The 21,433-nt window shown below is 47.9% G+C and overlaps 1 long non-coding RNA gene across 2 annotated transcripts in view; it reads left to right on the forward strand.

Moving 5' to 3' along the window:
• The first annotated feature begins 4,358 nt into the window (after nucleotides 1-4,358).
• LOC104872012 overlaps nucleotides 4,359-21,433 on the forward strand; it is a 179,467-nt gene continuing 162,392 nt past the window's right edge. For both annotated transcript variants that reach the window (XR_004516432.1, XR_004516431.1), the window contains exon 1: nucleotides 4,359-4,540. This is a non-coding gene — a long non-coding RNA (uncharacterized LOC104872012). The remainder of the gene's footprint in view (nucleotides 4,541-21,433) is intronic.

A 21,433-nucleotide genomic window follows, 5' to 3' on the forward strand; every position in this document is an offset into this window, starting at 1 on the left:
GTCTGTTAAGTAATATTTTATGACTGTGCACCTTATTCATAAAAGATGCTACACAGTGTGTGATTCACTTATTTAAATTCTAGACTTTTGACTGTGGCTTCTGACTCAAACGCTGCAGGGGAAGGAAAACTTTCAAATAACCAACCACACATCTCCTGAGGCTTCTATCAGCTCAATGACACACATGAATAAAAGCCAATACACAGAGATGGTGCTTTTATAATTTAAACACCTAAAGAGCGTTAACTTTTAATTCTCATGTGACCCTTTAAGGATGGAATTATTATTGTCCTCATTTCGCAAATAGGCCAAGTGTATGAGTTTTTTAGTGCTGTGTAACAAATTACACAACCCCCATTTACTAGTGCATGGTTCTGTTGGCCAGAAATCTGGATGGACTCTACCCCCCCCCAGCCAGGGTGGCATCGATCAACATGGAGGTATTGGAGGGGCTGGCTTGTGTGGGGTTTCTCTGGGCAAAGCTCACTTGTGGGCCCCTGCTAAGGCCTACTCCTTGCTCCTATGATGCCACATTCCCCACGGTTCTTGCCACATCATCAGTTTGCTCTTTCTACTTAACCGTTTTTATCCACAAGCAGAGATGGCTGTTATTTCTCCCACCTCAGTGGGACAGGAAACCTCTCTGACCCCCTTGCCCGCGCTGCTCCAGCCCCATTTCTAGGAAGTGAAGTGCTGTTGCTCTCCTGTCTGTCTCTCTCTCTCCCCTCTTCTCTCCTGACTCCACATAGACCCTCACCCCTCCCACAGCAAGGATATCCTTCTGGCCTCTCAGCAGGCACCAGGCCAGTGACCAGTGTCCCCTCCTTTGAGCCCCTTCCTGCCTTTCCTTGCAATGCTGGGTTCTCCTGTCGTCCTCCTCCCTCGCCAGCACTGCTCTGCACCCACTCTGCCTCCTCCTTCTCTCCCCCGAGACCTCTCAAAGCTGCAGGGCCTGGGCTGCTTCTCTCCTGTAGTGAGCTCCTTGGTCTCATTTCACAGACCATATCACAATGCATTTAAGATGCTTAGATCAAAGATGCACCACAATGTTCAAGTTCCACCATAGGAGGAAGCAAACACTGATGCTAAAACTCTCAGATCCCATCACCTCCCTTTCAGATGTTCCTCTGCTCCCTGGCTCCTGCTTCCCTGGGTGATTATCACTATAGTCCTGGGCTTTGCCCCAGTTGGAGACCAGGAGCTGGTCACTGGCTAGAAGCAGCATGTGCTGACATATGCCTGGGAAACCCTCTGGGAACCACTGATAATGTTCAGGAATAGCTTTCCTGGTCTTTTTTTTTCCCCAGTCGGGACTCTCCTATGACTAGGAACTGGAGTCCATGGCAACCAAATGTGGAAGCTGCTACCCTTGGCAGTAGGGGCTTCATGGGGTTCACGATGGTGTCTGTTCCACACATCAGAGGCAGAGATGCTGCGGCTAGAACATGGCTCATCCTTTCTGAAACTTCCAGTGACATTTAACCCCCACTATGAGATGTTAGAGTGGGGCAGGTGGGCACTCTGCCCTAAGGAGAGTTTGGATTCATCCACTTGTGGTTGTCTGCAGAGGGGCTGCTGGACAGGCCAGCTGGATGGGACTCTCTCTGTGTGAGAGAGACCCCTGCACCACCTGGGGGCTCAGCCACCACCAGATGTGGCACCCCAATCTTGGACTAAAGCCACAACTCAGAACAAATTTCTTTACCGCTTCCCTACCTGCAGCACAGTGTTTTCAGCGATGGGCTAAGATGGGGAAGGAGGCTTGAGTCTGTGTCTCAGCCCATGGACAGGAAGATGTTGGAGAGAGACAGATGACTGGATTTGGGAGCAAAATCCTAGGAAAGAGGTGAGGGCAGAGAAGGGGGGCAGATTAGAAATGAGGATGAGTTTTCTGTTGGTTCTAGAGAAAGGAAACAGTATCAAAACCTCTGCTGACCATGGGTCCTTTGTATAGGAAAGCACTGCGCAGCTCCATGAGAAGTACCCAGTGTGTCATTAATTGGTCTGCCCTTCCTTCCTCCCTCCCTCTCTCCCTTCCTTTCTTCCTTTTTTTTTTTTTTTTTTTTTTTTGTTCATCCTGGGGAATTAAACCTAAGGCCTTTGAACTGAGCTATCCCCAGTCCTTTTTAAAACTTTTGAGACAAGTCTCACAGTGTTACTGAGTTCAAATTCAGAATCCTTCTGCCTCAGCCTCTCAGGGTGCTGGGAATACAGGTGTGCAGCACTGTATTTGGCTTCTTTATCCTTTCCATTCAATAGAATTGATACAGGTTTAAGGGATAGGTCATTTCAAGGTTAGGATTTTGATTTATTTCCAAGTCAGCAAAGAGTCCTTCTGTTTTCCCCTGTGCCCGCAGAACGTAGAACAGCACGTTCTGAGTGAAGGGTGTGAACAAAGGTGTCCGAAGTTCCGTGGGGGAATTTGTCTGGTTAAGAACATGAGCTTGAAACCAGGCAGGCTGTACTAGGCCTGGGCCCTGGGGTGCCGGAGGGTGGGGGGCTGTTCCTGTTACTCCCCTGCCTCGTCACCTTCCTCCACACAGGGCTATGCTCAGGTCCGGTTACCCTAGGTTCAGTCTGGAGCTCTCCTGCCCCTGTAGCTACTTTTAAATGTCAGTCACCAGTCTTTGTAAGAATTTTGTGATACCCTGGAATGCGGATCTTCAGACTTCAATCTCCTTAGCAGTGCAATTCTTAAAAATTCAATGAAACCTAACATTTCTTTATTTATTGTACCAGGGATTGAACCCAGGGCCTCAGGGATGCTAAGCAAGCACTCTCCCACTGAGCTACTTCCTCAGCCCAACCTCATTTTTTATGGTATTATTTTCTTCAGAGAAAAAAATATGAAGATGTTTACAGAGTGTTTTCAAACTAGCAGTGTTTAAAATGTCATGTTTGATCCCTTTCTGGTGGAAGGTGCAGAAATGAGCCAGTTAAAAGAATCCACTCCAGAAACTTCCACCTTAGCAACATGGGGCATAGGTATGAGCTCACATACCTTCATGAGTGCTCCGTTTACGGGAGTGTCATGTCGGGCTTAGCCTCCTCCTGCTCAGCCTAATATCCTCTCCCCATATCTAGCCAAGATGGGAAGCAAAGGAGGAAGAGAAGCTCCCCAAGTAACAAGGAGGAAGAGACGCTCAAGTTACACCGCACTTACGGGGTTTTCTAATGCAGCACTGTAAGGGGACGATACACTCCCACTGTCCCTCTATGGCCATAACTCCAGTTGCTGCTCCAGGAGAAGCCTTGGCTATGGTGTGAAGGCCCTGTCCTATAATGTCCCAGAAGGTTCATTGTAACAGCAGTGCTGTGGAAGAGACCACTGTAAAGTGGCAGGAGGGTGTGGTTGTTTCCCAGCTACTTCAGATTTCTTTCATCCCTGATGTTACTTCTTTTCATTATTAATTTTTTCCCAGTTCTCACACAATTTAATGAGTTGACTTAATAAGAGTCAATGGAGATGGGCCCTCTGGCCCCTCCAGGACAAGGATAGTCACAAAGAGACACAGCTCTGCACCCCTCAGGTTCCCCTGGTCTCTGTTCTCCCAAATGAAACATCTGTTCATAGCCATGGGGACCTCAGACTAGGGTCTGCATAGCAAAAGGTGCTAAGTCCAAAAAGGCTATCAGGGCACTAATGTTCATTGGGATCTTACGTGTGTCATTCTCCAAAAGCCACCAGTCAGCTAAATGCAGTCACAGCAGCCCTTAGTGACTTCACAAGAGGCTGCCGAGCCTCTCTCCAGGGCTTCTCAAAATTGAAAAATGCTTCAAGCGGTGGAAGACAGCCCCGCCCTCTGCATCATTCAAAAGAGAACTGGGCAGCTCCTGCTTCTTGCATGTAAACACTGAACGGCAGTTTTCAAAAGTCAGAGTGCCATACCTTCATCCAAGCACCTTGGGAGATGCTGATTTTAGAACCCTTGGATTTTTAAAGGTCAGAGGAGATACAGGAAAGAGCTTGCACTGAAATCAAGTTAGCAGGGCAGAGCAAAACCCAGATGCCTTAGAGAATTAGCCAGCATCTTGCCCTTTCCCTCTTGGGACTTTGCTGCACTCCTTACAAGTTTCAGTGTGTATTTGACATTCAAATGCACATGAGATTCATGCATTTTTCAGTTGTTCCCAAGTTCCCTTAATAAGGCATTTCCCCAGTGCAGCCAATCCCTGGGCTACAGGCATGTGGGGTCAGGCGGGCTGTTCATTCCAGAAGGGCGGTGGAGACCCTGGGAACCAGACCAGCAGGGCTCACAAGTATGAAGAGAATGTCGGGAGAGGAAGTGGCCGCTCTGAGTCAGCATGAGTCATCTCGTCCCAATGAGAATGTAGGCTGAGGTGTGTGCGCCTTTTTTTTTTTTTTTTTTTTGGTCGTAATCGTGTGGACATCATTGGGAATGGGGGGAACTAAAGTGACTGTATGGTGGCTGCTTTGTAAGTTTCAAAGCAACAACAGCAGCTGTGCCTGAGCCCGTGTATGCCTTGGGGACAGTCACAGCTCAGTTCCTGAGGAGGTGGAGCCCTCAGCTTCTCCCTGGTGAGTATGTTTCTGACATTTTCCCATGAATTCTGCATGTGCTGCAGGGTCTGAGCTGTGTCAAAGCTGTTGTGTCCTGGGGTGGACACTGTGTTTCGTTTCGTTCCGACTTTGCAGATCTGTAATTTTGATAAGTGGCTCCCTTTGCCCTCACCCTCATAGCGACTGTTTAAGCCCGGCTCTCTGGGGAGCTGCCAGCCGTGCACTGGGGAGCGTGGGTGCTCTCTACACTGTACACCGTCTTGGAACAGATGGAAGAGATAGCGGTTCTTGACTGGAAAATGAGCTGCCAAGGACTCCTTTCCAGAAGCCAGTGGTGGAGCTTGGAGAAGGAGGTGGGTGAAGCTGTGCTAACCCAGGGCTGCTGAGGTTGAGTGAGCTTCCGCTTCTCCGCGGTGGAGGAAAGAGTCCTGAGCCCTTTCTGGCCGCCTGGTCTGAGCGGCCCATCTGAGCTGCCTGACTTTCCGGCTTCAATGCCAGAGAAGCAAAGACAAGGCAGATCTTTGGCTTCCTTCTCCAAATGTGCATGAATCACCCCAGGAGCTCGTTTTATGTCTTTTCCTTCCCCCGAATGCTGAAAATCACACTCAGTGGCAAAAATGAGAATGAAAAATATTCTGAGGGCTAGGATGGGGGACTGGAAGGAGGATGGCTGAGGATGGGCTTGTTTGAAGTGATTGAGATCAGACTTGACCTTGGTGGCTGTTTCTCAGAGTTACTACTCTGATGGAGGTTAGCTTTACTGTCAGGTAAAATACAGGAAACATGCTTAAAATGTCGTTCTGGTTACTGTAAATGAAACGGTTAAAATGTCATAAATACTTTATGATAAACATTTTTTTAAAAAATTTGCTTAAAAAGCAGCACCCCAGCCAGCAGGGCATGACAGGGAGCTTTTTTAGTGCTGGCATTTGAGTGTGTGGGCTTCCTGGGGTAATGAGTCAGCACTGCTTTCTATATTTGGGGCAGCTTTGACCCCCTCCCCCAGCATAGCAGGGGTCCCCCAGCCCCCAGGGCTTGGCTGCACCGCTGCCGTCTTCTGTTCACGGCAGCATTGAATGTCACTTCAGCTCAGGGGATGAGCTCTCAGCTGTCTCGGCTCCTCCAGGCTGCAGCTGGGACCACCCCCCCTTCCAAGGACTGCCACTGTCAGAGACACACGTTTGGCTTCCTCGGCATCTCCTTTGGCTCTGGTTGATGACTTTTAGGTTCTGCTTTGAGGAACTGGTTGGACAGTTTGTTAAATGCAAACCACCCTGTTTTGGCAGGGCCAGGGTGCCCATAGCTGCAGCTGCCCCCAGCATCCTGGGCTGATGCCCTGCCTCCAAAGTCACAGATGCCCAGGGGTGAGGCAGGAGAATCGGGCATGGACTTGAAAGCTGGCATTCTGCTAGTGACCGGCCATGTGGGAAGATTCAGCCAGTTTAACATCTGAGAGTAAGGTTCTGAGGGGAAAACTTCCCCAGCGCCTCACTTGCTCTTCTTAGAAGCAGTGAGAGAAAGGTTGAAAGAATTAAAAAAAAAAAAATGAATAGCTGGGGCTGTGGGTGGGCAGCTCAGGGTAACTATGGAGCTGAGTGGCTCTGTCCCTTTTGGGTTCTGTTTGCTCAGCATTGTTTTTCTGTGTTGAGATAACCATGGGTGGGGTCCACCCTCCAGATCACAGGCCTTGCCACACCCTGGGCCACAAGCCTTGGATGGCGCCATTTGAGGGAGGCTCGGCCCCCAGGATGATGGAGCCTCCAGATCATGACCCAGTCTCAGGGAGTTAGTGCCTGCCTAGAACTCAGAGCAGAGGTCTGATGTAGAAGGGATTCATAAATATTATTAGTTACTTGGTCTTCAGTCTCCTGGCCTTGAAGGCATTTGGTGAGCTCTGGATTAGTTAGATCATTTTAAAAGGATCCTGATGTTCCATGGTCAGCAGGGAGGGTTCCTGAGGGCTGCGAATCAGCTCTGCAGGGCAGACACCAGCTCTTCACAAGGCGGCAGGCCAGCCCTGAGTGTCTTTTGGTGAGTCACCTTTGTAAGTGCCAGAGGAATGCCACCTTCATGGAGATGAAACTACAAAGGCAAGCTGCAGATTACAGTGGGTCCCAGGGTATGCAGACCACACTCTAGTTCCCATCCCAGAGAAGGTGCTGGTCCTTTTACAGGTCCTCCCTGTGGGGCCTGCCACTCCTAGGAGTGCCACTGGATGAGCATTCGAGCTGGCTGCTTTTGGTCTGGACATTGGCTGTGTTCTTCCATGGAGGATTCAGGCAGTTGTGTGGATTCTGGGACTCGAGTCACTTCTTACAGGAGAGACAAGCTAGAGGAGAACCAACATGCCAGCCTCAGAAAGAGTTGTTTCATAAGGCAAGCAGCAAGGTCACCAATGGAATGAAAACAGGGCCTGTCTGAACAGGCTCTGCCGCCCAGGTGTTTCCAACTATCAGAGGGGCACAGTCCGGTGTGGCTGCAGAGAGTGGTAAAGAGGGATGCATTTCATGGTGGAAACTAGCACGTAGTTTAAAAGGATATCTACTGTAAAAGGAAAATGCCTCCAGTATGGTGACATCAGGAAGTTGTCCAGGGTCCTGTTGTCATGGTGCCCTCTACCCAGGGAACTGCTGGTGACTTGGTGATCCTACCTCCCACTCCCTGCATGTCACAGTGGGAGCTGGGCTCTCAGCACCTCTTGCCTAGCTGTGTCCCCACCACTGGCAGCCATTTAAGGCATTCACCCCTGTATAGGACGAGTTCCTTAAATTCTCAGTGTCCCACCCTCTTCATTGTGAAATGAGGGTAATTGTACCAGCCTTATGAGCCTTGTGAGTTTGTGGTTAGTACACAACTGTGAGGGACAAATTCACTTGTTCAGGGGTGGAACTGGGCACTTTGGTATCTACATGGGTCCTTTTGTCCTTAGGAATCCATCAGGAGTTGATTCTCAGACTCAGTAGTGAGCTTCCTCCTGTATCCCCAAGCCCAGAGCAAGTCTTGCATTCTCAGAGGATTAATGGTTAGGCAAATAGGGAATGCTCCTTGTTTGTCTCCAGGGAACCTGGGGTCCTGGATGCCGTACTATTGTTGCTGTCACCAGCATCATAACAAAAGGTCAGCTCCCATCTGTTCAGCCCCAAGCACACAGTGGTAACTTATGTGCACTCTTTTGACACCCTCCAGTGTCCCCAGTGATCACAATGGGAAGGAAGGTCACTTGCCTCACTCAAAGTCCTAGGATTCTCACACACAGCAGCCCCTTCCAAGATGCACAAGTGACAGGGAAGTCCCTCATAGACACTCGGCGCAGGAGAAACCAGAATCACAGGTGACCAGCAGGGCTTGTGTGTAATCCACACGGGCAGGTGGCAGGCAGCGCAAGGGCACAGCCCAGTTCTGTGTGAGCCACCCAGATCCTCGTTATTTGAAAATCATCAAAATATGAGGAGGTGACTCATATTGAAAAAGTTAAGTAAGAAACACTTAAAACTAGACCAGAGTGAGTATGGCGTGGCCTCTGCTCATCAATTCCAAAGGTGACATGCGGGTGCACAGCTTTCTGAAAAAAGGCAAAGCGTCAGTCCAGCCCACAGATCCTTTGGATGGCTATGCTCTCAAGGTGGTTCCTATCAAACCCAAGGTTCAGATGCTCTGACGACCCCACTCTGGACAATCAGGCTTTCAGTGCTGAGACTGCATGTTGATAGGTGATAGATGGTGCTGCTCTGTGTGTGTGTGTTGGGCTAGGGTGGTCACTATGGTGTCCCTGTAGTGGTCATTCATGACCTTAAGGATCCCTCTTTGCCTGCTTGGCTGGGCCTGGGGGTCAGAGACTCAGAGCCCTAAAGATTCTAGAAGGTTCTGGGGATCATAGAGCTCAGGCAAGGAAAAGCCAACAACAAATTGGCAGGAAGTTGGGCCCAGGAAGTTGGCAGGAAGGAGAAGTGGGCTTGGCTGCTCTCAGAGGATTCCTTCTGATGAAAACATAGATGTCACTGCATCTGGTGTGATCAGAAAAGCTAAGGGCGGTGGCAGATCGCACCACTGTGGTTTTTCTGCTCATCTTCTGCTTTCCACGCTGATTACCCTGAAAGTGAACACTTCTGCCCTTCCCCCACCTGGTCTTTTAAAATATTGTCATACTAAGGGCCTGGCATTTATTTAATTCAGTGGTTCTGCAAACTACTTCACAAGCACAAGGTCCCAAGTTCAATCTCTGGTAACAAGAAAAAAAATTGTCATACTAAAAATACTGGAATTTTTAACAAAACGTCATTTTAGCTTTTCTCAATGGACAAGGGACAAACTATGTGAGGGGTGCATGGGTGTTTCTGTATTCAGGCAGACATTAAGGCAAATTTAAGCAGCAACTTCAAAAAGAGTCAGGCGTACTTGCTGTCACACAGAAAAGGGGTTCTGTTCCCTTGTTTGTACTTTTCTCAGATAGAAAGCAAGTTGTACAGGGCAAGATCAACAGGGGAAGGAGGGAATTAGGAGGAAAGAGGTTAAGCCTCCTGGATATTAAGCCCATGGTGGAATAACAGCAAACTCCCTCCTTGGAAGCCTATAGCATCTTTAGGAGTCCTTTGGCCTTGGCTGTGCTGACAGGAAACAGGGAATGTGACTGCCTCTGTTCCTCAGTCATTGAGCAGGCTGAATTATGAACAGACTCCACGTCCTTGGAGCCAAGAGCCACAAGGCTCTGTGTCTAATGGCAGCTGGGCCCTGGAGCCAGCTCTGGAGGTTTCCTGGACAGAGGACATGTCCTGACACAGGAAGCACTGGCGGGGAGGACAGCATGCCAGAAAAACAGGCACAGCTTCAGAGGGAGGCTCAGCTTGAACCGAGTCTCCACGGTTTCCTATGTGGGCAGGTGCACTGCTCTAGGTGAGGGGTGTCCTAGGCAAGGATGCTTCTGTCCCCCGCCTGTCCTCTGGGCACTGACAATAGCCCTACAGTATGGCGAGGCTGATATCTGGTAGCCCAGGTGCCCACTTTCACTAACAGCAGGACCTCCCTTTATCTCTCTGTGCCCCACACTCCTCATCTGAACAGCATGGGTGATAGGGACAGAATCTGCCATGTACATACGAGTCTGTGAGGACCAAGTGTCATCCTTTGTGCAAAGGGACCCAGAACAGAGCCAGCAACCAGTGCCATTTGGTCAGCAGGACAATGTGGGATTGTCCTTATCATTTTATTAGTGAATGATAAATATTTACCAAATGTGCCAGGTGCAACAGCGCACACCAGGAATTCCAGCACTTGAGAGGCTGAGGCAGGAGGGAGGATCACTGCAAGTTTGAGGCCAGCCTGGGCTGCCTAGTGAGCTCAATACCAGCCTGAATTACATAGTGAAACCCTGTCTCTTTGGTTCTTTTTCTATTACTTTTGGTTATTTTTCCAAGTGAACCTAGTCACTGAGGAGACAAGCATCCACAGTTGGGTTCTCAGGACAAAGAATACTAGTGCAAATCTAGCTAGAGTGACTTCTGGTCACTGTCCCATGTCCATTTTCCTCTGCTTTCTAGGTTTTCAAAAATAATGTTTATGTTGTCAAGGATAGCAATGTTTCCCATTAAAAATTGGGTTCTCATGCTCCTTTACAGATAGGGTGGTCAATGAAAGATTTAGGCTGAAAGGGTTTGCTGGAGATTCTGATAAAGCTCTTTAAATGAAACAAATATTTAAGAGACATAATTAGCCATTTGTTCACCACTTCCTTTCTGTCTCCTGCCTGAAATGAGAGATGACAGCTGGAGTTCCAGCAGCCTTATTGAAATCATTAGACAAGTAGGAGGAAGGAAGCTGGTGCTAAAGATGGCAGAGCGGGCAGGTGGCCAAAGGCCTTCAGGAGAGTAGGCATTTTGCCTGGAGATTGGACTGTTTTTACAGTTGATTGGCCTGAATGGTGCAGAGGGAGGTAGGAGATGTCACTGCTGAAATAAAACTAGTTCAACTAGGAGTGGTTTGGCCTTTGGATACTGTTGGTATGCTCAGCCCGCTCAGCTCATTTCAGCCTCAGAAATGTGTTATTGCACCAGCCACCATGTGTGCCCAGCCTTTGTGGGACAGTCCTGCCACCCAGCAAGGCACCACTGGGCTTCTAAGTCTGGGCTGGGGAAGGTGCTTCAGGCACAAAGAGGAGACATAAAGCGAAAGCCCTGAGGGTCGGGGAAGGCATGTGGTGACTTCTTGTGGCTTCCCAAGCAGCATTGTCCAATGGAACCTTCTGAAATGATGGAACTTTTCTTCATTTGGGTGCCCAGTGCCCTTGCCACAAGCCACAGGTGGCTGCCGAGTGACAGAAATGTGGCCAGTGTGACTAGGAACTCAACTGGAAGTTTTAATGTCAATTAATTTAAATTTAAATCTGTAGGCACGCATAGCTACTAGCTACAATTTCTGTGAATGAAGTTTCCTGCATGGACATGGACAGCTTTCCAATGGTTTCCCTGTCTGTGGTTTCTCTTTTCTGGTTTCAATTACCCACAATCAATGCAGTCCAAAAAACCATTTAATTCCAGATAGAAACAGTTGATTAGTTTTAAATTGTGTGCTGTGCCCCATGGTGTGATGAAGTCTCTCAGTCCTGTTCTCCCTTCCCTGGGGCATCACCCCTTTGTCCAGTTATCCATGCTGTATTGGCTATGAATGGGGTGGCTACTGGGGCCTTGGAGGGGATTCTGAGGTGGCTGGGGCAGTGGGGACAGAGGAGGCTTTGGCCCTGGCAAGATGGATTCCAGAGGAGAGTACAGACAGGACTGCAGGGATATTAATTACTATCCATTAGTTACTTAGCTGCCCTCTCTGTAACCAGATTGTCAAAGCATCAATTACCGTATTTGAGTTCAAGTAATCCTTATTCTATGTACTAATGGCCCACGGCATAAGAATAATGATGCTAGCAATATAAGGACAGTACACTATTACACCTGTCCTATTTTATTATTAGTATTCATCTCTTACGGTGCTAACTTTATAAATTCAACTTTGTCACAGGTATAGATATCTAAGAAAAAACAGGATATATAAGGTTAGATGCTGTCAGTAGTTTCAGACATCTTTGGACGTCTTGGAATGGCTCTTGCGTGGATAAAGTGGGACAACTGTGTTTCCACAAAGTCCTTCCTGTGATGAACTAGACTGATGTGCAGAAACATGAGACTGGCTCCTGCTGGTGTCCTACAAGTCCCCCAAGCTTGGCTTTGGACAGCTTTTGAAGGAAGAATCACTAAACCATGCTCAGGCACAGATGCTAAGAAACACACAGGCACTTTGGGGAATAAGGTGACAGGCCCTAAATGTGTCCAGTGGCACTCCAGGCCTGAGCCTTCCTCTCTCTTGCCCTGCACTGTTCAAATACCATCTTCAGCACAACAGAAACCATCTCAGGCACAGATGACATCTGCCACGTGTGAGGGGCTGTGTGTGCTGTCCCTCCCCTGACACGACACTACATATTCCAGGATTTTGCCCCTGGTTCCTCCCCAGGTGTTGAACTGTGTGCTCTAGATTCATGAACCTTCTGTCCTTAGAGAGACCACAGAGCCCGTGATGAAGCCCCCATTGGCCCATCCTTTTCTTTGCCAGCTACCTGCTGCAGCGTGGCAGTCACTCAGTGCTCAGCTCAGTTTCCTAGTCTGTAAACTGGGAATATAAAATGGTTACCAGAGAGGGCTGTTCCAAGGATGAAGGCAATTATTGTAGGAAAATTCTCAGAAAGTGCTGTATGTGGTAGGTCATAGTAGGTGTTCAATATTCTGGCTGTTCTTATACGAATCAGTATCTTTTTGCCACTTTCTCCCAACACAGGGCATTTCTCCGACCCCAGCTGTGACTGGTCCCCTCTGACTTTGACATCCAAGGAATCCCACCATCTGCTTCCCTCTTGGTTTGCTCCCAGGGGCAGCTGAGCTGTGTCATACTGTATCTGGGAAGGGGACTCCACTGTGCATCTGTTTACTCATGGATTGTGAAACAAGGTTTGCAGAGACCATGGTGGCAGGAGATGAACACATGTGATTGTGAGGGAGTGGCCAGCAAAGGGGACAGAGGAACTAGGGGGCGTGCCAAGTGGCAAGGCGTATTCCCTCACTAGAATAGGTCTATCCTGAGAGGAGAGGGCTTGAGTATTCATGTGTTGGTTTGGTTTTCCTGAGTGGATATGGCAGTCTCAGTGGGGGACATGCAGAGAGAATTAAGAGACCAGGAACTGTGTCCGCACAGATTCGGAGTCAAAATCTCAGGCTGAGTCCTGGCTTCCTCTCACTATGGCTGTGTGGCCACAGCTGTGAGTCTGTGGACAATCCCAACTCCACACATTCTGTCAGATTCTTTGCACACTTGTTCTGTCCCCCACGCTGAGGGTCAAGGGCACACACTGGGCTTTCTTCAAGCTCCACACATTCCACGCAGGTGTCCACTGTTTTTCACACATGGGCCTGGCTTTCTCCAAGCGTGCGCATGCTTTTTGTGCATGTGCGTTCTTTCTTCCACACAGGTGGCTACCTTCCTCCTCCTAGAGCCCTTCAGACTCCTGGCCCTCAGTGTGTCTAAGCTCTTCCATCCCTCCACCCCACCAGGAAAAGATTCATCCCAAAGCATCAGCTTCCCTGTCCTGATTCTGTCTTTCTGGGCAATGATGCCCTTCAGGTGAGCACGGTGACTTTCTTTGTCCAGAACACCAGGCTGAGTCACACTCTTCTGCTGGTCGGCTGGACCGACACTGTCCTCGTGGCCAGCCTTTGTGTGGGAACATGCAGAGCCACATGGATCTCGTTCTGCATTTGAGGTGCTGGCTTATGTGTATTTGATTTTTTTTTAACTTCAGTAGAACTTTACACTATCCTTGGTTTGATCTAGATTTGACTCACATACTCTTTAACTTAAAAATATGACTTTGGAGAAGTTTGTCCTTTACCTCTTCACCAGGAGACTGTTTGGATCCATGGAGACTGAGAACAGAGAACCCTGGTACTTTAAAAGAGATTGTTGCCGCTATTCGAACATCTCAGGTGCTTCCGTGAATACAACTAGATCCCCTTGCCATCAGGTTTCACTGATGGGGACCAAAGGGTCTACGAAACACATACAATAGAATGTATGTGGACAATGGAGTAGGTGGGAACAGCTTAGATGCTCAACCAGTCTTCTTCTTTTAAATCTCATTGAGTGCATTGGTACTTTTTAAATATACTGTACAGTTCCATTCATCATTGGGATCTTGTACCTTTACATGACAGGTCTTGGTTCTCATTTTTCCCCTTACCCCTGCCCTCCCTTCACCCCCTCCATCAACCAGGCATCTGATGCATCCTGTTATTGGTACATTTAAAGCAAACAATAGTATCATTGATCATTGGGATCTTGTACCTTTACATGACAGGTCTTGGTTCTCATTTTTCCCCTTACCCCTGCCCTCCCTTCACCCCCTCCATCAACCAGGCATCTGATGCATCCTGTTCTCCTCTGTCTTTCTCTCTTCCCTCTGTCCTAAAGGACCTGGAGACTAACCAACTAGGGCTGCTGATAATCAGATGCTAGCAGTAAATTACCTTCAGCGTTCAGGAATGGAGCACATAGTTGGTGACCATCATTGCTTCTATACAGCCCCATCCTCAGAATTTGTGGGTGAGAAGCACTTGATTCCATCCAGATAGTCCTTTCAAACTGGTGCCACGGGGCCTTGCCTGTCAAATTGGAAGCTCATCTCCTCCGCATGCAGCAGTCTCTTTGAAGTCCCCAGAAGCACTTGTTCAGAGTCAGATTTGTTGAGGGAAGTGGTAAGAAACAGATGAGAGCAGACTGCCACCCAGCAGCATGAGAGATGACTACAAATCAGGATGTCCTGGGTAACTAATGACTCTGCCAGTGACTGCTTCACCTGTCTAAAGTATACATTACCTGCCCTTCTGCTCATTGGCTGAGCTCATCGTGGTGGCCCTGGACAGCTCAGGGATGGTCACTCAGAGGGGACAAATAGTTGCCTTGAGTATCATACACCCTCTCTGGGTACAGCCTTACCTCTACCTGCCCTTCACCTGCCAAAATCATGAACATCTTTCAGCTCTAATTTCTGTCAGTCTCTATGAAATGAAAAGTTGGTAGGCAATATTAGATGCCTTATTGAAGTAGAAATTGTTCTTCATATTTTAGAAAATAGAGCCCCAGAGTCATCTGAACAAAGTTATTCAAAAGATAACCGTGCTTTTCCCCAGTCCGCTGTTGGTGGGAGGGTGAAAAGAGCCCTTTGCTCTTTATGCTGGAGGCTTTAATTTTATCTTATACTGAATTTAAAAGGGACCGACCACACTGCTGCTCACAGTAAATTAATTTGATTTTGAAAGGGCCTCTTGACAGTAGTGGGGGCTGGAGAAGCTGCTATTTGTGGAGCACCTTGATAGGCCAAGTATGTGTGTCTCTGAACTTATTTGAAACCCCATGTCCCACTTTCAAAGGCTGAGTACTGGAAACCCAGGTTGTGGTTGAGCAACTGAGGCCCCTAAGGGTTTGAAGGTGCACTGCTTGAGGCAGACCCAGAATTCCTGGACCCCATGGTTCTTCAGTGGGCTGTATATGGTCAACCTTCCCTGGGTTCTATTTTCCAAGATCACATGCAAATTGAAGTCTTTTTAGGATTGTTCAAATGAATTATTTCCCAGATGTCTTTGTAACCCTGACCAGGCAGCTCTGCTGTGGCCTGAATCTTACCCAAGGCCCTGTGGTGTGTCCCCTGCTGGGCCCTGAAGCCACAGCAGGCACCTCCAGGTGAACATGGAAGGGCCTGGGTCTTGGACACTGACTCAGGTGAGCTCTCAGCAGCTTCAGAGAGGAGCAGAAAGAACCTTTCTTTTAAATTGCACATGAGGCAAATAAAGGACTAGCATTTTCCAGTTTTAATTCATTTTAAAATATGATTAAAAATGAAACCATTTGAAAAGTTATGCCATGAGAAACACTCTCTATCCCACCTTCCTTCTGGTGCCCTCTATGACCTTTTGCTTCCATTTTCATGGATCTTTTCAGTTTCTTTACGCAAATATAAGCAAAGAAGAATGAGCTTTTTTCTTTCCTTCCTGATTTTTCAAAAGACTATCAATATAGTTTTTGTTTTGCAGTGCTAGGAACAGAAGCCTTGAGCCACACCCTGATCTGACAGTAGTATTTCAAGTGTTAACTCAAATCTTAACACACTAGAGTGTGTCCCTAGCACAGCTGACTTATCAGGACCACTGAAAGGCTTGCTCTCTGCTGGCTGGCTTAGCTGCTTCCATTTCCTATGGGTTGGGCTCTGTCCTCATCCAGGTGTTCCCAGGGGAGGTGTGGAACAGGTGGACAGAAGGCCTTTGCACACAAGGAAGCCATCACATTTGGTCTCCTGTCCCCCCCAAAGCCCCAGGGGGCCTAAGTGGTGAGTTGCCATCGTTAGGGTCTGTGGTGGTTTTGAAGTGCCCTCCCAGGGAACAGGAACTTCATTCTACAGGTTGACAGTTTAATGAGAGCAGTGATCTGGACACTGTGTGCTTCATGAGGGTCCCAGATCCCTGGAATCACCCTGACACCAAACTGCACTTCTAAAATGTTGATGAGGAAGTGGAGACTGGGTGTCCAAAAGAGGAAATTTCAGGATCACCTGAAAAGAAGCTCCCTAGTGAAAGCAGGCTCCCGCGCGATGGTATCGCCAAGGGGACCAGCAGCAGCCACAGCTGACTTGCACAGGCTCCTCCGCAGTTGGCCACTTGGCCTGCCTCAGGTGGATCTTTGGGTGTACACAACACCCACATAAGGGCAGAGGATAGCAATTCTCACAGCAGTGAGCTCTGGGACCTATAGTGCTTCTTGCATCCCACCTTAGACCACTGTTAGGGTCAGAAGGTGACATAGAGGGCTAGGCTGGCTGATATCTGCTGAGGCGCACTAGCCCAGGCCCATCCTAGTCGGGCCTGTTACTTCCAGAGGCCCAGTGGTGGGTCCTCTGTGAGGACTATTCCTGTAATCAGCAGCGGGATTGTCAGCTACCTGGCGCACCCTGCTTTTAGCAACCTTTAATTTGACTCCTTCATAGTAGAGATATTGACACTGATGGAAAAGAAAGCAAGTCACCAGTGCTTACTGGGAAGGCTACCATGTTTCCAGGTGGAGGACTTGAAGGGAGAGGACAGCAGAGGAAACAACATAGAAAGTGAGTAGGAGTCCAGACACTATGAGTCATCCAAAAGGGGGCCTCCGTGTGTGCTCTGGGTTCACTTGGGTCTCCCCAAATTCATGTGCTCCCTGCAGCTCACAGTGTGACCTTATTAGGCAACAGCGTTGTTGTAGAAGCAGTTAGGAGTAGCATGGAGTAGTACTGGAGTAGCATGGGCCTCTGACCCAATATGGCTGGTGTCCCTGTAAGCAGAGGAAATGCAGAGAAAAATGCACCTCAGGGAAAGCACTGGGAAGACTGGAGTTAACACAGCTAGGAATCAAGGAGATGCCAGGAACCAAGAGAAAAGCCTGGAACAGATCCTCCCTTCCCAGGGAGCCCAGTCCCACCAAACCTCTTGATCCCAACTTCCAGCGTTTAGGACTGTGAGACAATAAGTGACTGTGGCTTGAGCCACTTCATTTGGGGCACTTAGTATGGTGGCACCCACAAATGAACACAGCTTGTGTCCTTACAGGTGCCAAAGGGGGCTCCCTCAGTAATGTCTGCTGATAAGGGACTTGAGATCCAACCATAAGCATGAAATCCTTTTTTGATTTACGTGAATCGAATGCTCTCAGTTCATTTTAACTTTTCCTGAGTTGCAGAAAATCAGGTTCAAAATTGGATATTGGTCTTTACATTTGCTATTTAAAAAAAAAAAAAAAAAAAAAAAAAAAAAAAAAACCTGCTTCTTCCTTACATATGATATGATCCACACACTGGTGGACCACAGAGCATGTCCCCAAGCAGGGACCTTTGGGGGCCGTCATCCCCAGGCTCAGAGTGTGGCGAATCTCTCACCGAGAGTCTTACTTGGCAGTCGGAACTTTCACCCTCATCGTCATTTTCCTGCTCCTTTCCCTTTCTCCGATATTCACAAGCATCGCCCCAAATGGCAATTTATACAAGGACAGAGGTTCCTGAGGGGCTTCAGAGTCAGAGCTTCCTTGGGGACTTCTGTTTCTTAGTTATAGAAGGAAGGTGGCAGACCAGCAGAACATGGCTTTGACAATCAGTTCAGAAAAACAAGAACCATCAGTTCATGAGAACTGGAAGAGAAAAATAGTTTAAAGAACTGAGAAGGTGACACATTATAGTGAAAGAATGTTGGGTTTGGAAATGACAAAAACGAGCCATTATCATCTCGAAAACCCCGTGGAGTCGGTTACACGAGACGTAACCACACACAAACACGGGCATTTCTTATAATATCATGGCATTTACAGTCAAGAAGTTTCTTTCAGAGTATTTCATGGAAAGTTATTTTAGTAGCAGGCAAAGCTTCAGCGATGAGTATTTGTCGAGAGAGTAAAACCATGTCTTCAAATGCAGGCAGTGGGGAGCAAGGACTCAAAACTGGAGGTGAACTTCAGGGTGGGCGTCCACTTTCTGGGTGTTCCCTGGGCACAGGGGGAACCTGGGGTGGGCTGGGATGTATCTGCCATCAGGGCCCCCAGATCACACTCGTTTGCCACAAACACCAGCTTTTAAATGTTTAATTCTTTTACTGTAAATTGAGGGCCTTGTTTAAAGCAGAGCAAAAATGCTGTAAAAGAAATAGTGTGTCTGTGTGATGGGAATCTAGGCTTGTTACTTTAAGGTAATGCACTATATAGAGAGAATATAAAAGCACCAGGTGAAAGAGGTCCTTGAGGATAGAGGTGCCCTGAATATCAGCTGTCCCAGGACAGGGAAGAGGCTCTGGGTGCTCTGGGGAGACTCCCTGGTAGCTGTCTCAGTGCCAGCATGGAGTTTTAGGAGTAAACACAGGAAGATAACACTCAAAGGTATTCTCACCACTGGTACACTTGATGATTGCCTAAAGAACCTCCCGTATCACTGCTTCCTTTGAAAATTTAGAACAGCACAGTTGGAGATGCACTCCCTTTTCTTTCTCATAGTCACATGACTTGCCAGTCACACACAGTGGGTCTCTTTACGGAAGGGCTCTGCAGTTAAGGCTGTACTTAAAATTTTCCCTCCCTGCTGAGGAGTTTTGACATAAATCCAATAAAATTGTAGCCATACATTAAAGAAATGCAAAGCATTATGCACATCTTGCAGAAACCGATTTTTAATAACAAATATATTAAATGTCAGATTATTCTGGAGAGAATTGGTTGAAAAGAAGGCCAGTGACCCATTAATTGCCTTTTATAAATTATCTACTTATATTTTTGTCCACTTCTCCCTCCCTCCCTTCCTCTCCCTCCTTCCTTTTTGCCCCCTTCCTTCTCCTTCATTTTGTTTTTCTGTTGTTCAGTAGAGTTCTACTGATATCCTGGATTTTACATCTATAATATGCATTATAATATGCATCTATAATAAGCTTCTAGCTTATCTTTTTTACTTTGTTTGCTGTGTAGAAATGTTTAATTTTAAAATAGTTACTAGTTTCCTTTTTAGCACTTGAGGTTTGTCTTACTTAGAAAGTTTGCTCCCACTTCTCACTTAGGAAAGAATTCTTTCGTTTTTTTCTTCTGATACTCTATATTTTTGAAGTTTGAAATATGAAGTCATTTTGGATTTATTTTTATTTATGATTAGAAGTAAAGAGGTGGAGTTTTTCCTTCAATATGCAGTTAATTTTTCCAGACTATTTATGAAGTAGCCCACTCTTCCATGATGAAAGCTTCATGTTTTATGTTTATAAGTTTTTCTTGTGGGGCAGAGATGAGACAGGCACTTTCCAGCTGGATGTGGGGCTAGGTTGAGCTTTGATGTACAATCTCTGTCTTTCTGGCTGTCTTGTAACTTCAGGGTGGAGTGATGGAGGAAGGGTGCTCAGAGCTTTTACAGGATATGAGATGGAAACAGGAAGAGGTGGGTGCAGTTGGACAGTGAGCAGAAGGAGGACAGCTCAAAAGACTGTGGCAGAAACAGATCCAGTGCTGGGCAGTCCAGCCAGTGGAGGATGCCCAGAGCTGGATGTCCACTAGGCCAGGCAGCACCCCCTGGGAAAACTTTCAGCAGCTGGGAGTATTAAGTTCAAATACCTGTGTACTGAGAAAACTTGACCTCAAGTGTGAAAGGTAAACAGGCAACCCAAGTTGAAAATGGGTCTGATTTTTGTGGAACTAAACATAAACAAAGCAATGAAAATAAGCTCAAGTAGAAATGGACATGACCTACAAAAAGGTGACCCGCTTTGCCCAAGTGTGGATGATAAGTCCAGAGAATTCAAGGTGGTGTTTGCCCATGGGTCCCAGAGGCCAGGCTGGGTGGCACCATTCAAATCTCCAGGATCCTCCACTTGTGTTGCCGCCTTGAGGACCTCTGAGCAGGACCATTAAATCTTCTGCATTCCCACTCCTGGCTCAGGGCAGCTATGGGTTAAGCTGACCTCAGATAATGTGGTCACAGAAGGGCCTGAACTGAATCTAGTGCTCTACTCTCTTCATCTTGAAATTCTTACTAGTGTTTGAGCAAGGAATTGTTCACACTCATTTTGCACAGGAGTCCATGTCTTACATGGCCTGGCCTGGACACTAGACACAGGTGGGCCCCAACCCCTGCCCCTCAGCCCAGATGATGTCTGTATCCCCCAGTGCCTGCTCCTGGGAGCCCTTGCCTGAAGTCAGAGCTGGCCCTCTTGTAACCTGTCCTCTCCACCACTGCTTTAAATACAGCAGACCCTCATGCATAATGTGGCTTAAAGCATCTTGCAGATGTGAAAAGGCAGGGATGGAACTGTAGCAAAAGAGTTGGCTCCCACTGACAGCAGGATTTGGGCTGTGTGTCCTGTGTGCTGGGAGGGTGCAGAGGAAGAAGCAGCCAGCAGGAGGCCCAGTGCACCACTGAATCCAGAGCTCAGCCCTGCAACACAGATTCCCTGCGTGTCGCCAGCACCAGGGCTCGGGGCTCCCAGTCACAGAAGACTGGTTGTAGGGGCCTATTTATCCCCATTTAACACACGTGTCATGGAGAGGGGAGCTGTCGCACAAGCTTTCAACATTATCCACCAATTTCAGGGTTTCCTTGGGGTGGAGGAACTTGGCTTTTCATCACATCTTCTCTGACTATCATCTTGCTCTTTTGTCACTCGGAGGCCCTCCCTGAATGAAGGCATCAGCCTGGCCCCTGTCACTCCATGGGTAAGGCTCAGGACCATGATGCAAATGAGGACCCAAGGGGCAAACTTGCTGCTCACCTTATGTTTCTGTCCAGACTCCCAGACCCACGGCTCCTGCGTGGGTTCTCCTGGGCTGTGAGCTCCCTGGCCAGAGGTTGGAAGTTTGGTAGTTCCAACAACAGGATGCTCATGAGAGGGAACATCCCATACATCTACCCACACCTGCCCCATGGAAAGCAGAGACTTTGATACAGCTTCCTTCCTGCTGAGTTTCAGGCCAGTGTGTGTAAACTGGCAACACCTGTAAATACAGCCTCGAAGGGCAGAAGGTGCTGGTGAGGGGGTAGATCCTAAAGGCTGTGCTCCAAAGGGATCTGCAGTCAGGTGCCAAGTTGGAAAATCCAAGAGAAATGTTTGTAATTATTTTTTAAGTCTGTTGGACTTCTCAGAGCATTTGGCTATGTATTGCAAATATCCAAGTATGTGCTTTGAAACTATCCAAAAGGACACAAAATGTGCAGCATCTGTTAAACTGAGATGACAGGGAGCCCTTTCCCCCTCCCTCCTCCTCCCCCTCCCCTCCCCTGCCCCTTTCTTCCTCCCTTCTTCTTGCAGAATGTCATGAGACTCAAGTTCTAAAGAATGC

The sequence above is a fragment of the Fukomys damarensis genome, unplaced genomic scaffold (genome assembly GCF_012274545.1).
Source record: "Fukomys damarensis isolate Sample0158 unplaced genomic scaffold, DMR_v1.0_HiC HiC_scaffold_9, whole genome shotgun sequence".
Classification (NCBI taxonomy): domain Eukaryota; kingdom Metazoa; phylum Chordata; class Mammalia; order Rodentia; family Bathyergidae; genus Fukomys; species Fukomys damarensis.